The sequence below is a fragment of the Coturnix japonica genome, chromosome 23 (genome assembly GCF_054131305.1).
Source record: "Coturnix japonica strain WE chromosome 23, WE-NBRP24, whole genome shotgun sequence".
Classification (NCBI taxonomy): Eukaryota; Metazoa; Chordata; class Aves; order Galliformes; family Phasianidae; genus Coturnix; species Coturnix japonica.
The window spans coordinates 7,188,411-7,204,691 of record NC_140685.1 but is presented as its reverse complement, the minus strand read 5'-3'; the positions used below and the strand labels follow the sequence as shown (position 1 = coordinate 7,204,691).

General features: G+C 48.3%; 1 long non-coding RNA gene across 2 annotated transcripts in view; it reads left to right on the top strand.

The window, feature by feature from the left end:
* The first annotated feature begins 1,348 nt into the window (after positions 1–1,348).
* The window catches only part of LOC107322191 (uncharacterized), a 26,277-nt gene continuing 11,344 nt past the window's right edge, over positions 1,349–16,281 (top strand). The window contains exons 1-2 of one of the 2 annotated variants that reach the window (XR_004309208.2): positions 1,349–1,483; positions 3,852–3,917. This is a non-coding gene — a long non-coding RNA (uncharacterized LOC107322191). Of the gene's footprint in view, positions 1,484–3,696; positions 3,918–16,281 lie in introns of those variants that run through there. The other variant, XR_001558841.3, reaches the window with a different exon arrangement.

Genomic DNA, 16,281 nt, shown 5'->3' with positions numbered 1-16,281 from the left:
GCTGAGTAACATGGGGTGCTCAGGGCCAGGTGGTGGGGGAGCTCTGCCTCGTGCTCTGCCTGGGCTTGTAATGAACAGCACAGTGCTGGGGCTAAGTGTTTAAATGAAGAACATGTTATTGTTAGCTAACAATGCAGAGAAAAGCCCTGGAGGGCCCAGTTGGACAATTAATGCCTCTTCACTTGCATCTTTGGAGGGAGGATGGCTTTTCACTCCAGGGATTTTGCTACAAAAATGTAATTATGTCATATAAAAGGAGGTGTTTAGAGATGTGCAAAGTGGAAACCAAGCCTGGAGTCTCCTTTGCTCTGTCCCTGCAGAGGGGACCACGTTGGGTTGTTTCTCTTGGCTGCGCTGGCTCAGGCTGGAGAGCAGTGCTGACCTCTGAAGCAATTCAGGGCTTTTGGCTGCCTGGACGCTGGCTCAGCTTGCACTGAACTGACGAGATCTGGCTTCCCAGATAGGAAAAACAAAACAATCTCTTGCAGGGCTGAGCTTGCTGGCCGATGTCACCCTTGCCAAGGAGGAAGAGAAGAGTACGTCTGTGCTGTAAAGGTTAAATCACATGAAGACAATCACATTCCTGCTCTGCAAACAGAGCTGGGCTGTACGTGCACATTCTTTAATCAGTCTTTGGTTTCTTGAATTACTTTTATTGGTAGTTAACTGTGTAATGGTCTCAGTGGAACATCTGGTCCATGATTTCAGAGGAATATTCTTCAACCCTTGCTGAAAGCAATTATTTTTGGATACAAGTGGAGGCTTCGGAGCCATTAAGAAGATAAAATGCAGATTGTTTGCAGAGGACTTTTACAAACTGTAATGGCTCTCAAAAAGAGGAACTTTGGTTTTCTTTTTCCCCAATGCTTTGGGCAGGCAGTGAGGGCTGAGAAAAGTGGTGAGGGACTGAATCCAGGGCAGTGGGCTCTGACCCCAAGCAATAGCTCCTCTCCCCATCTTCATAAACCACTGAGGCCTGGGACTTCCTACAGAAGGATTTAAAAGCACATCAGCAGATGGGACAAGTGTTGTTTCCAAAGCAGAAATTGAAGGGATTTGCTTTTTTCCCCCATTGATGGGTGAATCACAAACCTCCTGACTCCCAGCCTTGTCCCACTTCATACAGAGCACAGAATAAAGCTCTCGGCCTCTGCTCTTTGAGCATGGCAGGCTGTGGTGGCGGCTGGGAAACCTTCATTCCAAAGCATATGTGTTCTCAAAGGAAAAGCATTAATCTCTCAGGAGGAAATCAGTTGTTTTGTGAGTTAGGTGTGGTTTTTGCGCTCCACTCCATGGAGGTTGCTGGCTGAATCCTCTTTGTCTGCAAAAACAGTGCTTTAAATTATTTAGAGGAAACTACACAATCTTGGCTGCTGTGCACTGTTACGATTGCACATCTTGTCCCAGTGAAATCCACGTGCAGACAGGCTGTTAAGTCATGGCTGTTTTGTAGTAGGAAGACAAAGTGAAGCTGTTAAAGCAGGTAAGAATGGTTCCCCTTGGTTCGTCCTGGTGAAGTCTGGGGGTTGGGAAGCACCCTGTGCCCTTTGCTTGGGATGGGCTTGGAAGTGCCAAAGGATTGGTGGAGGGATGGAGGAGAGACTCCAGGTCTGTTTGTCCTGGGCAGCCTTTGCTGTGCTGCAGCTGTGCTCAGCTTTGTTTCCATTTGTTTGGTTTTTTCCCCACTCCTGACCTGACTGTGGTCACCCTGACCTTGGCTCAGGGGCTGGCATTGGGCAGCTGAGGGCAGTGGGCTTTGCACTGTGTGAGCATGACATTCTGCACTGCAAGTAACAATGCAGGGCTCGTGTAGGGCACTGCACCACAAGGATCTGTCAAAGAGCTTGTTTTGTGAGACATACAGCGTGCATCTTAAATCAGATGCAAAACAGAGCAAGTGGAGGAGCTGGGGGGGACCACAAGAGGACAGCTGCTCTATTCGTACAATGACATAGCAGACATAGAGTCATGGAATGGCTTGGGTTGGAAGGAGACACAGAGATCACCAACCTCTTGCCATGGGCAGGGTATCAATACCAAGCCAGGCACCAGATGTGTCTCCTGGATCCATCCATTGCTGTGGGCTCCTCTGGCATCAAAACAACATCAGCTATTTGGGCCTGAACTGCTTGTCACTTTGCTTCCTGTTTTCTCACGTTGCTGGAAGTCAACAGTCACACTGGGATGTTTTGGTGCTTTCTTTTTTTTCCCCACCAGGATGTAAAATAAGAAGAAACAGAATCACACATCCTGCTGAAGAGCCTCTGAGCTGTGTGTTTGCCTGGGAACCTGTGCCTGACCGCTGTATAATCAAGGGTTCAGGTCAAATTAAGATGCAATTACAGCACTGGGACTTTTCATAGGTTAAAATGTCTCCCTATAAAATTCCTCCAGCCTTTTAGGTGCGTACACTCGTGTCTAAATAATGGTTTTGGACTTGCCCTGCCTGCTAGCACTGCTCCAGCGGTCCATCACCGCAGGGACTGTTTGTCAGAGAGCCAGCAAGGAGATATTTATTGAAACAAGAAAATAACCGGGATGGCTTTAACAAGGCTCAGAAGAAGAGGTCTCTTATCAGCAGTAAATTCAGCTGTTACTCAGCTCAGCCCTTGAATTCCTTATTAACTCTTAGTGAGTATCAAGGGGTGTTGTGTAGAACAGAAAGTGTGTTCCTATTGAAAGGAGAAAGGTTGCCCTGGGGGAACAGGGTGATACCAGCCATGGAGGGAAGCGATGCCACTTTTAGTGCAAGTTCCTGCAACAGAAATAGATCTTCCTGAGCACGCACTTATGTCTTTGTAAATTATATCTCAGGTTAAACTACTCATTAAAGTGCCACAGGGGAATTTCAGGCTGGGTAGGTACATCATCACAGGAGATAGACTAAAAATTACAGTCATTGGAAAAGAATGTGGATTTGAGTCTCAGGGCCTGTGGTGAAAGTCAGTGCATGCATTGGGTTCAGCCTAAGTGTATCTAGCACAACATTTCTCTAAGGAGCTATCGCAGAGCTCTTGCAGGGGGTTTTGTGCTGGCTCTGGGGTTCACATATGGAGGTAAACAGCTGTGAAATGGGCTGTAACCACAGGACAGGGAATATTTCTTCCTGCACTTGGTGGCTAAGTCTTGTGGGGTAGCAGAGAGCAGAAGGCGTTGGGTCTTTGCCATCTGTAATGCTGCTCCCACCATAGAATCACAGCATGGCGTGGGTTGGGAGAGACCTCAGTGATCATCCAGTTCCAACTCCATTCCTTCAGACAAGGTTGTCAGCCACCTTATCAAGCTGCCCAGGGTTCCATCCAACCTGGCCTTGAACACCTCCAGGGATGGGGTACCCACATTTCCTCTCCATGCTCTCTCCTTTGCTCCTCCAAATTTACTCAAGAAATCGGGATCCTTTGGCTCCTCTTTCCCTTAAGCCATTTCTTCCCTCTCATGGGAACAGAGTGCTTTGGGACACACACTAAAACCACTCTCCAATGGTGATACTCACCAACCACAGCAGAAAAACCTTTAGACAGCTAGAAAGGAATTTGCCGCACTCGGGAAGATTTTTCTCCCTCTCCCTAGACTTGCATGTAACTTAAAATAGCTAATTATTAATGCCAATGCCTCTTCATTCTATGAATAAATGAGATACTGGCTCAGGGAAAGAAGGAGCTATGAGATCACCAGATTGCCCATTTGCCCATCTCTGCTGCTCAGAAGCATGCGGGGGCATTTGCAAGCGTTCATCATTTAAAGGGAAGTCTTAAACCATAATTTAATAAGCACCCATTATAACCAACAGGATCATGTGAGCATAGCAGTGGATAATCTCAGATGTTGCCCTCATCCTTTCTGTTTTGCAGTCGTTGCACTGAAGCCACGTGCTGAGGACGCCCACCCACAGCAGCCACGTTAGCAGCAGTGAGGAGGTTTGTGCAGATGGGATCTTTGGGTGGGAATTGCAGCCGTAGGAGGCCTGTGGTGTCCAGGCAGCACTTTTGGCTTTGCTGAAGGGCAATGGAACTGGTTTATTTTTGGGGAGGTTTGGAGTTAGTCTATAATATGGGGACTTCAGCTCCGGGTCTCCTGCTTGCATAGAAGTTGAATCTTTGCTGTGTTGTTCCTCCATTGGGAAATGTGAAGGGTCTGTTGATAGGAAAAGGTTGAAGATTGTGAGTGTCTGCACAGCACTCAGTTGCTGTCTGTCTTCTCCACCATAAAAATGGTGTTTATTTCAGCATAAAGAGCAAATAACTGTGTGCAGTGATTGCAGCTATTGCCAAATTACGTGGTGATTCACGACGTGCAGATTACAGGGCAAGGATTATAGCTGGGATTGCTGTGGTTTCTCTGGATCCCTGAGTATCATGGACTCATAAGCACTGGGTTTTACTGCTTGTGTGACAGCGTTAAGCTTTAGCTGCAGACACAATTAAGTGGGAAGATGGCAAAATGGATCTTAACTGCTGTGGCACTGCAAGTGTGAAATCTCCTTGAAAATAAAGTGACAGCTGAATGAGCTTCTCCCATTGTGTTCTGGATGTTCTGAGAGCTGGCACCAGCCCCAGGGGCCAATGGCAGAGCAGAAAGCCACATCCAGCTGCTGGTGAGGAACCCGCTGGTGCTTGGGTGGTGGTGGAGAGGAAGGGATGACACTGGTAGGAGTGGGAGGATGAGGAAGTGGTTCACTTTTGCTCACCGTGGGGTCTCACATCAGCAACTTATTTTCTTATTAAAGCCAAAGAAGCTACAGTTCTTCAAACCCTGCTCTTGCTCATGGTGAAATCCCTCCCCTTCCCCTCGCAGACACTGTCGCTGTGTGTGCCTCTAACAGCATCGTTTTAGCACACAGGATCATGTGGGTGTGCATGGATCCTGCCTGGGGGTGCACTGCCAGAGTGGATTTCTAATTATAGCTAATTGCAGGGTTGATGCTCCCTGGATTTGGCCTGATAGAAGTCAAACGATTTCCTGTTGCTCAGCACTTTGCAGACGTGCACTCGGAGGCGTGATGGACGTGCTTTCTATCCAGCTTGGTGCATGCTCTCCCCTCTCCATCCTTTGCATGGGACTTGGGGTTGCAAAGCATCACTGCGGGGTCACTCTGTGGTCAAAGATAATTCATTCTTTGAAGCCTAATGGGGAAACAAAAATTGCTTTTTATGTAGTTAGTGCAGTCATAGCACTGTGTTGTCAAAGATCCCAAGCAATCAAAAGAGCTGTTATCCAAGGAAGGGTTGAGGCCAGTAGACTTGGAGGGGATGGGTTGGGGTTTGACTGGGGATCCTAAAGGTCTTTTCTAGCCTTAATGATGATATGATTTTTTGGTTTGTTTATATAGAAAGCAGCCTTCATTGCCTTGTCACCTTGTAGGCTTAACAAACCCCAAAACAAGCTGGGTTTTCTCATATTGAGCTTAGGGGTCCTGCACTTGGCTGGAAGCATGGTGAGGACAAGGGACTGCTCTGCCTTGCTCCTCCCCAGGGAGGATCCCCCAGAGGAGGAGGAATTGCATGAACCTGGAGCTAAATGCCATATGGCTGAAGCAAAAAATAAATGAAATCACACCTCTTCATTACAGAGATTGATCTTGCTGGGCAGGGGCCTGACAGCCACCACCAGATGCTCATCTTCTCAGTTGCTTTATTGGCTTCTGGGATATCCTCATAATTGCTGTAAGTGGGAGATGATTCTCTAGCATCTGGCATGTGTTAATACCAATCCAAATCGCTTATCAGTCCACTTAAGGAAAGCATGTATGTGCTCGATGTGCAGAGCTGTTCTGAAGGGTCCTCATCGGGTCCCATTTTCCCTTTGAATTGCTCCTGAATGGCTCTCAGTGGCCCCTGGTGCCACTGGGACAGCTGAGAGGTACAGCCCAGGTGCTGCATCCCACTTGTGCCTATGGGTATAAATACCATAGGCAATATAAATTATAACTGCTGCTGTTTAGGTTTTCTTTTGCTTTATGTTCAAACCACCTCTTGTGAAGCTGCCTGCAGCCGGTTGTGGTGCAGGGTGCTGCTCCAAAGGTGCTTTTTGTTCGTTCCAGATAGGAATAAAAAAACAACAACCCTGTTTTTAAAATAGTTTCTCCCCACATCCTTCCTCAGTGAAGCCCTCAGCCAGGTGAAGCTCTGTGCAAGCTACAGCAACAGCAAACTGCAGGCTTCCAGGCAGAGATTTGGGGTGGAGGTGCTTGCAGGAGGACCTGGTTGTAGAAGGGAATGAAAGACTTCCCCACACCATTCCTGGCTGAGCAATGCTGCTCGGTATGAGGCAGTGTGTGAGGGCAGGGACAGGCATTCCTCAGGCTTGTTGGGATCCAGCTCTGTCTAGACTTCATAATGCAGTGGTGCGCACAGCCTGGCCTTGAACTGCTGCCATGGCATCTCTCAGCACTTCCTATTAATGGAACCGAGGAGCCTGTGCTCTGCCAGAGCCTCAGCCACGCTAATGAGACCCGATTCCTGCCGAGATTGGCAACTGGTCCCACTAAAGCAGTGAACGTGCAGCAGGTGGGAGCAGAACTTGTGGCAAGAAGCCTGGACCCCTGGTGTCCAGGTACCTCTGGGCTGAGGGAGATGCTGGAGGGATGCTCCTGCAAAGGGAACCTGCAGAGCTGAGCTCCCAACAAGTGTCATTTTGCCCTCAGTCAAATATAACTGTGACCTCTTGTTTCCCTGCTGGTGGCTTTGGGTACCTGGGAGGACCTGCGATGCTGTGTGGGTCCCAGCAGTGGGATCACCCTGGGGTGAATTCCAACTTTGGATTAACCAGCTTTTCAGACCCGCTGAAGTTTTTGCTTTATGGTATTTTTGCCTCTTAGGCTGACACGTCATAAATGTGTTAAGCACCAGGAGCGACGTGCCGGGACCCGTGCAGAATTCCTGTTGCTCATAGGAATGGGCTACTTCTGCTTCTTACAGGTTCTGCTCTGCTTGTCTGATGGAGGCTGGAGGACATGCACAGGCAGGCTGTTAGGGCTCTGCATCCAGGGCGAGCAGTCACTGTCTGCACACCTCTTAGCAGAGGAATGGGCACAGAGAGTTTCTGTGCTGAAATCTGTAACAAATGCTGAGAAAACCAGTAAAGTCCACTCCTGCTTCCTGCTCTAAATCCCCCATAGCAGCCACTGACATTCAGCAGCCAATGGAATGATTCCCCTTGACTTTAATGGTCTTTGCATAAGTGCCTAATTCCTTCCTGTTCGCGGACTCTCCTGGATCTGGTTATGGAAATAACTTCATATATGAAGTGCTGTGGTGAGCTGTAAACCCATCAAAGCAGTGCAATGGCAGTGTACTGTCCTCCCAGACAGCTGGAATGGGCTTTGTTTGACCAAGAACCTGCTGTGTGTTCATGCATCCAACTCTGCAGGGTGAACGTGTGTTCTAACAAATGTGTTTGTGTGGGTTAACATCCAAATTTGCATAAAGGGAAATGAGATCCCTGCTCAGAAGGGCACTCACTTATCATGAAGCCCCGAGGAAGGAGCAGTGCCATGGCTCTATGAACAAGACATCGCATACATGCCATCAGCCACCCTGATGATGGGTGATGAGTGACACAAGATGACCACCACCTCCAGTAAGCCTTGAGGAGAGCTGACTTGCTCTCTTTGGTGACCTCCATCCTGCTTGGTTGCACCTTGCAGGGTTTTTGGTCCTGAAACGGCTGGTTTTATGGGAACATTCTTAAAATTCAGCTTTTCTTAATATAGAATGATTTTTGCTGCTATAAATTTTGCAGTGGTGTGTTCTACATGATTTTACTGCTGCTCTCATGTGTCGGAGCTCAGGACGGCTTGTTCCATTTTCTCCTCTGGACATGACCAGTTCCATGAAAATAAAATCTAACTAGGAATACTCAAATTGCATTGCACGTATGGGAAATGGCCGTGCCTCAATACGTTGCCAGAACAGTTGCACTATGAAAGAGGTGCTGGCTGTGTAATAAATGGGGCATCTCTAGGGCTTCCCTTTGCAGATCCATCAAGCTGCAACTGGGATGATGGGAACAACAGAGGAGGCTGCAGGAGCTGTGAGGCTGAAGGGCTCAGCCTGGCTGCCTATTCTGGGATGTCTTAATCAGCTCTGATACATGAGGTACAGTGATGAGCAGCAGCACGCAGAGGGGGAATGTGGCTTAGCTAGAAAAGCCTTGGTGATAGCATGCAAACCCTTCTGGCAATATGATTTACTGGGCTGTGATGGTGTCTTTCACAGCGAGTGGCAGATGCCTCATCACGTGCAATATGTAATGCAGGGTGGAATCATTCCCTGCCTGCAGGGAACTTAGCAGGCTGCACCCAGCTCCCCATGCTTGCAAGCAGAAGGGGAAATTTGGAAATCAAGTTTGTACTGGGTGCCTCATTGTCTCCTCATCCCTGCCCTTTGCATGTATGTACATTTGCTCTGCCCTGAAACGTGAGCCACATGAGGCTGGTGAGAGATACAGGCTGAATATAGCTGGGGAGGGTGGGAAGGAAGAAAACTCCCAACAGTTGTTTGAAATGGATTGTAAAAGACTGAAAAAAAAACCCAAACACATCACAAAAAAGTTGTGGTTTCTTAAGCTGGTTTGAATTCCTGGAAGCTGATGGGGCCCTGGGTTGTTGTTGGGTTTTAGACATCTTTCAGCTTTTTGGAGAGTTTGGAGTGTGGGTGTGTGTGGGGAAAGAGCTGGGGATAAACCAAAGCTAAAAATGGTCAGAGAGCACAGGAACAGGATGAGTGCACACACAATCTTCTTGTTTCATTGATTTATTTCCTTGTTGGAGACTGGGGGAGGTGATGGATGGAGCCCAAGCATGGCAGTGGAGGTGGATCCCAAAGGCCAGGTGTAGGATCCTTCGTGCTGCACTACATCTCACCTCCTCAGCTGCAGGAGACTCCCTCCTGGTTGGTTATTTGCTACATAACCAACACCAGCCTCTGACTGATGTCCTTCCAGAGAGATGAGGGTGTGGAGAGCCATTTCATCCAGCCCTTTTTTGGTGTTCTTATCTCAGCATTTCAGATGACGTCAATCAGATTAACTCCCTTCCTTTCTTTCCCAACTGGAAAGCCTTCCTTTGAAAATAGGAATATCTGCATTATCATTATTATTATTTTTTTCCCCAGTAGGTTAATTAATAGATGATTCATCACCTTGAAAGCTAATGGGTATTTATCCCCATCACGGAGGAAATGAATGCCTTCTATAAATAAACGACACCCGCTCACAGCCCATCCTTATTTACGCAGCTTCTCCTTCAGGAAACCAACTCAGCTGGAGGAGCTGGTGCTGTTCCCAGGCTGCTTTACATTGTCCTGCTTTGGTGTTCCACACAGTGAATATGGCACCTTTCTGATGGAGGGTGCACAACATTATCTTCCCAATATGGGCTGGTGAAGGCGATGCTCGGTTGGGTTCTCCCATGGGCTGGAGATCCCAGAAGTGCAGTTGAAAACAAAAATCCCCCAATTTGTTCACCAAATATTGGGAAACCCTTTCCGAGTTCCCATCTGCTCCATATCAGTGGTGTTTATTGTCTTTGTTTCCAGCTCTCCAGCTATTGTCAGCGGTGACCTTAATTAAGAGCACATTAACAACCACGTCTAGCTTATTGCTCACGCGCATGGAATTAAGAAGCAATTATTTACTTTTACTGCTTGCTTACACAGAACTGCTGTGCCCCATGGGGGCAGGAAGGTCTGTATTCTCAAGGACTTTGAGGTGGGATGAGGGGATCCGAGTGCTCCTCCTGCACTGCTTGCTCTCTGTTTTCATTGTAAGTGATGGAATTTGTGGGGCTGCCTCCAGGCTCTGGAGTGACACCACTGTGTGAGAATCTGGGTTGGTTTGTGTCCCCATCCCTCATGGAAGCACGAGCTGAAAGCTCTGAGCATGAAGAAGCACTGGAGCATTTTTTTTAGGAGACTTTTGCAAATCAGTGCTACTTTGGATAATTTATTATATTTTAATTCATCTTTAGGGATGTGGGATCGTGAATTTTTAATTCTTGAGCTCGGCAGCCCTGGCTGAATTAAGAAGGGAACAACTGATTTTAATGAGCGTTAAGATTAATGCAGATGAACTCAGTTCCCAGCGCTCTCCTTGGCACCCACTGCATTCCCACTCTCTTTGCTCCTCACCTTGGGAGATGCTTTCCCCCTGTTAGCATTCAGGCTCATGCTTTTCCCTCATCGTGGCACATCCCTGAGTGGATTTATTTGTTTGGAGCAGTGCTCAGTGATCTGGTTTGTATAAATAGTGGTTATGGACAGGAGGGCCTAGCACTGGGCAGGGCTCTCTGTGTACCCATCAGCTCAGTGACTTGTACCATGCACTCCCAGTTACATATTCACATTGTGAATGATATTATTACCCAAGCAATAAGAGAGGGGAGGCTGAGCTGAACTGATTTTATTCCATTCTGTGGGCAACGCTCAGCTTTCTATCTCTATATATAAAGCACATATATGTATGTGCTTTAAGCAATGCCTTTCTGGGCTGTCGGGCAGCAGAAGCACTAGTGAGCAGAGTGTGCCAAACAGCACCAGATATCACCTTCTTCCTGTGCATTTCCCCCCCCATTTGCCCCAAAGTTCAGCCCCCAAAGTGCTGATTCCTCCTCATGCCATCCAAGGGCAGCCATTCCCACCTCCAGACCCAATGCCCTTCTGTTGTTTGTGCTGGAGTTACCCACAGAGCACACATTTTTTTCCCCTTTCAGCACAGCAATTTCCTTTATTTTTCCTGGGCTCAACTTAAAGTCTGTGCTTTGGTTTTATAAAAAGGTTTTGTAGGGCTTTGATTGCCCCAACAAGGACACCACAGTGGAACATTTGAACACCGGGAGAAAACATATCCCAAGAGCAAGGGTTTGCACATCCTGTTTTTAAAGCTGCTCTTGTACAATGTTCAAAGGCTTTTCAGTGTCTGTGAATGGCTGTGTTAGTGGCTGTGTTAGTGGCAGTATCTGTAACTGTGATGCTGCACACTCAATAGGAGAAAGAGTAAAGGTATTGGAGGTGCAGGTTGGATATTAGGAACAATTTCTTCTCTGAATTCAGTGGTGGTGCAGTGGCACAGCTGTCCAGGGAGCTGGGGGGGGGTCATCATCTCTGGAGGTGCCCCATAATAAAGGGGATGTGGCACTAAGGGACGTGGGCAGTGGGTACAGTGGAGTGGACTCCATGGCCTGTGACTTTATATGTACCGTCCTAATGGAACATTGCCCTTTCTGCTGCACCTCTTGGAGGCAGAAATAGAGGCTGCAGTCCTGTAATCCAGTCTGCCCTGTCCCCACCCTTGATGGATGAGCAGGGCAGCAATCTGCTGCCAAACGTCTGTAGGGAGGTCCTGGGGCATTGAGAGCAGAGCAGAGCTGGGCTCTGCTGGATGCTCCATGCCCTGTGCAGGGCTGTGCTGGGTTGCACTGGTTTTACTGGCTGAATTTTCCAGGTGTTTCCAAGTACAACCAAGCAGCAGCCGGCCTTCTGCCAGTCTCTGGGAGATGTTTTTCCATCCCTGACCCTGAGCTATGGCAGCAACCACTGTGCTGGGGCCAAGAGAGAGAAGCAAAGCCACAAACCCCGGGACCTGCAAAGGTGGAGAGTTTAAAGGCAGTAAGGATTCATTTCCCAGGCAGAAAACCCTGCCACAGCCTCACCCTCCCTGTTTACTGCAGGATGAGCCCTCAGAATTGGGCCATTCTCTTGCAGTGGCTCCCAGCACTGGGCTGGCAGCAGATGCTGTGGCATCAGACCCGGAGCAGTGTTTTTTTCCTCTGGGTTTGGGCAGTGAGCAGCTGATGTCACAACAAGTGGCTGCCACAAGTCCCAGTGCCCAGAGGGTTCTGCAAACCCCAGCGCAAGAAGTTCTTCCTTACAGGGCATTAAAATGTCATCTGAAGGAGAAAAAGACAGGGTTTGGCTTTGGTCTGAGTGCAAGGAGAGCCCTCACTGGCTGGTTCTTGCAAATGGTGTTTGCAAAGGGCTCCTCTTGTGGGGTTGTGCAAGAGACATTTCAGCATCTTTCCTATTAATTTCCTTTTACACCCATCTTCCAGCAGAATTAAGGGAAGGGATGGAAAGAGCATAACATCCAAATGCCCATTTTCCAGCACTGCAGAAAGAGTGACCCTCAGTGGTGCTGGATGTGGAGAGAAAATAGGCATGAGTTGCACTTATCCATTCATGTTGTGAGCTCTGCAAGGGGCATTCACCCTTATTTTGACACTCCTGTGATTTAGAGTGAGTTAATTGCTAAGAACTCCCTCCTCATTGCCTGCAGAAAGACTGGTTGCAAAGTACAACTGTTGCAGCCACTGCTGGAGGGGACAGTGGATAAAGACACTCCTGATACCTCAGAGCAGCCCCACATGTGCTCCTCATCCATAGCAACAGACTCTGTTTGTAGTGGAATAATGCACCAACAATGTTTCATCTTTCAACCAGGGATCTAAAATGACCTCTGAATGAGGCACCAACTGGGGGATCCCCTCACAGCACAGGGAACCTCCTGCCCCAAAGGGACTGGCTATGGGGCTCAGCACCAAGAGCTGCTCTGTGGGGTATGGCCATCAGCCATCATTCCCTTTGCAGGTGAAGAGGGGCTCGCTGAGCTTGTTCTGTGTCACCAAGGAGAGCTTAAATACCATGAGTGAAACATTCCCATGATCTCATGTGGTTTACTCAGACCACAAGAGGAACTCTCTGCACTCAGACACACCGATGGGGTGTGGAAGGTCTTTACTTTTTATGTTTCTTAGCAGAAATGCTAAGTCAGGGCCTGAAGCAGTGATGGAACACCTGGTGGGACAACCAAAGGGAGCTCATGTGCATGCAATGTACCTGATTAACCATAAGGGCAGGAGCCAGGATCCACCCTTTCCCAGCCCTCATTTAAGGGCTGGCAGTGAAGCTGAGGGTATCTCACCTCCTCGAGTACCTGAGGCCTTCCAAAGGTAAGCAGATTATTTCCCTTTATTTCTGTGCTGTTGTATTTGAGTAAGCCCTCACTTGCTGCAACTTGAGACCTTGCTCCTCTGCTGTTGTTGCTGTGCTTTATATTACGTTACATATCTTTATGCTCTTGTAACTGCAGAGCAGCAGGGGAACGAGGCTGTTGGATGGCCCTCACTGTGTCCCTCCTGATGTCTAGTGCTGCAGAGATTACCTAGAGATATCCAAGTATTTGCCTTCAGATTTTACATTTCCTGATCCTCATTGAGCTTGCAGATTTTATCTAAGTTTTTCTTGGAGAGCAGGGCAGTATTGCCCTGTATTACTAACTTCCATTTGTTTTTTAATCGGAATTAAAACAAGATAGGGTTTGAAAGCGAAGCTTGAGGCACCTATTCTCATATGGGGTCTATGGGTCCTGTATGGGGTCTATGGGTCCTGTATGGGGTCTATGGGTCCTGTATGGGGTCTATGGGTCCTGTATGGGGTCTATGGGTCCTGTATGGGGTCTATGGGTCCTGTATAGTGTTGTGGGGCCTATATGGGTTCTATGGATCCCATATGGGGTTGTGGGACCTTGTTGCCATCTATGGGACCCCTATGAGGTCTATGGTGCCCATATGGGGTTGTGGGGCATGTATGGGACCCCTAAGGGGTTTATGGTGTCCATATGGGGTTGTTGGTCGTGTATAGGGTCTATGGGGACCATATGGTGTAGTGGGGTCGGATGTGTTTTGCTCCGTGTTTCCCGGCTAACAAAGTGCTTTCAATCTGTGTTGCTGCGGGGATGGATGCGGGGCTGTCCCGTGCAGCGCTCGGTGCTGCCGGGAGGTGGCACAACGCACCCGGAGATGCTGCGGGATTCGGGGAGATGTTACATCCCGAAACGAGAGCGGTGTGAGTCACTGGGGGCAGTTCCAGGAAGGAGAAGAAACGACTCGCGTCTTCTTTTCTCGGAAGCTCATTGTGTGAGATCTTTGTAGATGAGGAAGGGAAGGGAGAGGGGGTGGGGGGGGGGGGGGGGTGGGGAAAGGCAACAAAATCCACATTTAGTATCGAAAGAAGGGGAAAAAATGAGCGTGTTTCCAAGTGCTTTGAAGGCATGCAGCTGTTGGGACAGTCAGTACTATGGGTTGCCATGGCCTTTCCCAGCTGAGCACAGCTCCCACTCACCCCTACACCCTCCCTCCCCTCCCATCTGCTGCCCCACCATCCTACTTACAGCTTCTACCAACCCATCCCATCACCACACACTGCAGAGATTTTCCCCTAGGAGCACACTGGTGGCTGAGCAGTGGCCTTTGAGCCTCCCACCTGAGGGTCTGGAGCTGCTGGTTCTTGGAGCAGCTCATATTTCCCATCTTTGGCCCAATTTCACCTCTGGGAGCAGTTCTTAAGCACCTGCATCTGAAGTGATGCAGCTGGAAATGACGAGGCAGTGCTCTTTTCTAACCACTGGCAATGTTCCCTTTCTAGGAAAGGCAGAACAGAGAGAGTAGAGTCAGGAGATCAGGCACCTGCAGACCAGAACAAAGAGTTGTTTTCAACAAAACATTGGCTATGGAGCTCCTGCTGCAAAGGTTGTATTTTGAGTAAATTATCATCCATATTTAACTTGAATGGATGGTTTAGAAAGGCGTTGATATTGTTGGCAAGCAATGTACTATACCACTTAGCCCGTGCCCAGTTTGTAACCAGAATAAAAGGTGATTTCCCAGAAACAGAGTTCTTTCTCTCCCAATTTTCCCTTTTTGTGTTTTCATAACTGAAGCACTCGCTCAGCAGCAGCTTTGTGGGGTCCCAAGAGACTGACGTCCAACCTCTGTCCCCTCAATGGGACCCTTTGAGTGCAGGATCCCAAGGACAGTGCAGGGTGTGTGTCATGGCGCCTGTGGGCTCAGGATCCCCCCACCTTTAGCAGCACCCCCAGGTGCCTTTTCCTTGACCAGTTTTTCCCCAGATACTCTTTAATGTTAGCTACACTTGTAGCTTTCTCAGCATTCCCTTGTCTGCAGGCTGTGATGAAAAAGATGGTGTGTGAGCTCGCAGGAGCCCATTTCTTTTCAGTCTCTTGTGGCTGGCAGTGACAGACCCTGTTGTCAGATATGGAGGGACTGCAGGTGGTAGAGCAGCTCTGCAAAGTGCTGGCAAGTGACTTCTCTCCTGCCCTCAGAGGGAAAAGTGCAGTGGCAAAAACAAAGATCTATTCTTCATTCTCTTTTGTTGTTCCTTCTGAACTCCTACTTAGCATCCTGAAAGCCCTTCAGAGGATTTGCATTTAGAACATGCAGTGAATTTCTCACAGTGTGGGGCTGGAGCAGCAGTGCAGTGGGACATAGACTGGGCTGTGCCAGGCAAATCTGTACAACAGAGCTCTCTGCTTTGGGTCCTTCTGTTCCCATACAGCTTGTTCTTTTAGTTTTAAAACCATTTTTAATACACGCAGAGGGAGCACAAGTGCTGAGAGGTGAGGTCTGCAGTGGGACCTGGAAACATCCCCATCTGTGGATGAGGGGCTTACATAGCTGAAGAAAGATGAAAAAAGGGTCATTTATGACTCAATCCTGACCACCCTGATGGTGATCTGGCTGTTTGGTTGCTGCTATTGAATATTTCCATGTGTTCAGGTGGCAGCTGGGATCCCAGGGCAATACTGCAAGATAAACAATGTCCCTTAGTACCACATCTACATGTTCCTTGAATACCTCCAGGGATAGTGATCCCAATCAAGTGGAAGGATTGCTCCAGCTTGACCTGCACCCAAGGATGGATGAGCCTTCGCTTCCCACTGAAGTCCTCACCTGACCCCAGCCTTGTCCAGGGACACACTGTGTGCTGGTGGGTGTCTGTTATTTTCAGATAGCCAGGATTCATTCAGAATAGCACAGGGTCAGCAGGATTCATCCCTATACCTGCTACGCATGTGCCCAACAGCTCATCTCTTCTCTTACCCATCCATTAACCATTATTGGTGTCTTTGTCAGGACAAAGATGTGCAGCAACAAATGGACATTTCTATTTTGCCTAGAATGTAAGTTCGTGAACTTCCTGCTATCATTCAAGTATGATTTAATTAAAACATCATGCCTTACACAACCATCTCCCTTTCTTCTCCCTATTTAGAAAGTGCTTCCTGCTTTTTCCAGCTGGACAAGTGATCCTTCTGTCTTCTTTGAAGTAAATATTTTGTTGGGTTTGGCTGCACTCACAGCCACACATAGCCCTGTGCCTGATATTTTATCCATCTGCTGTGTAGGGCTTTTCACTGTAGAGTCTCCAAAGGGGTTGAGATGCTGTGTGTAGTTAGGGGACACCAGTGCAAGAGAAAAATGGTCTGTTT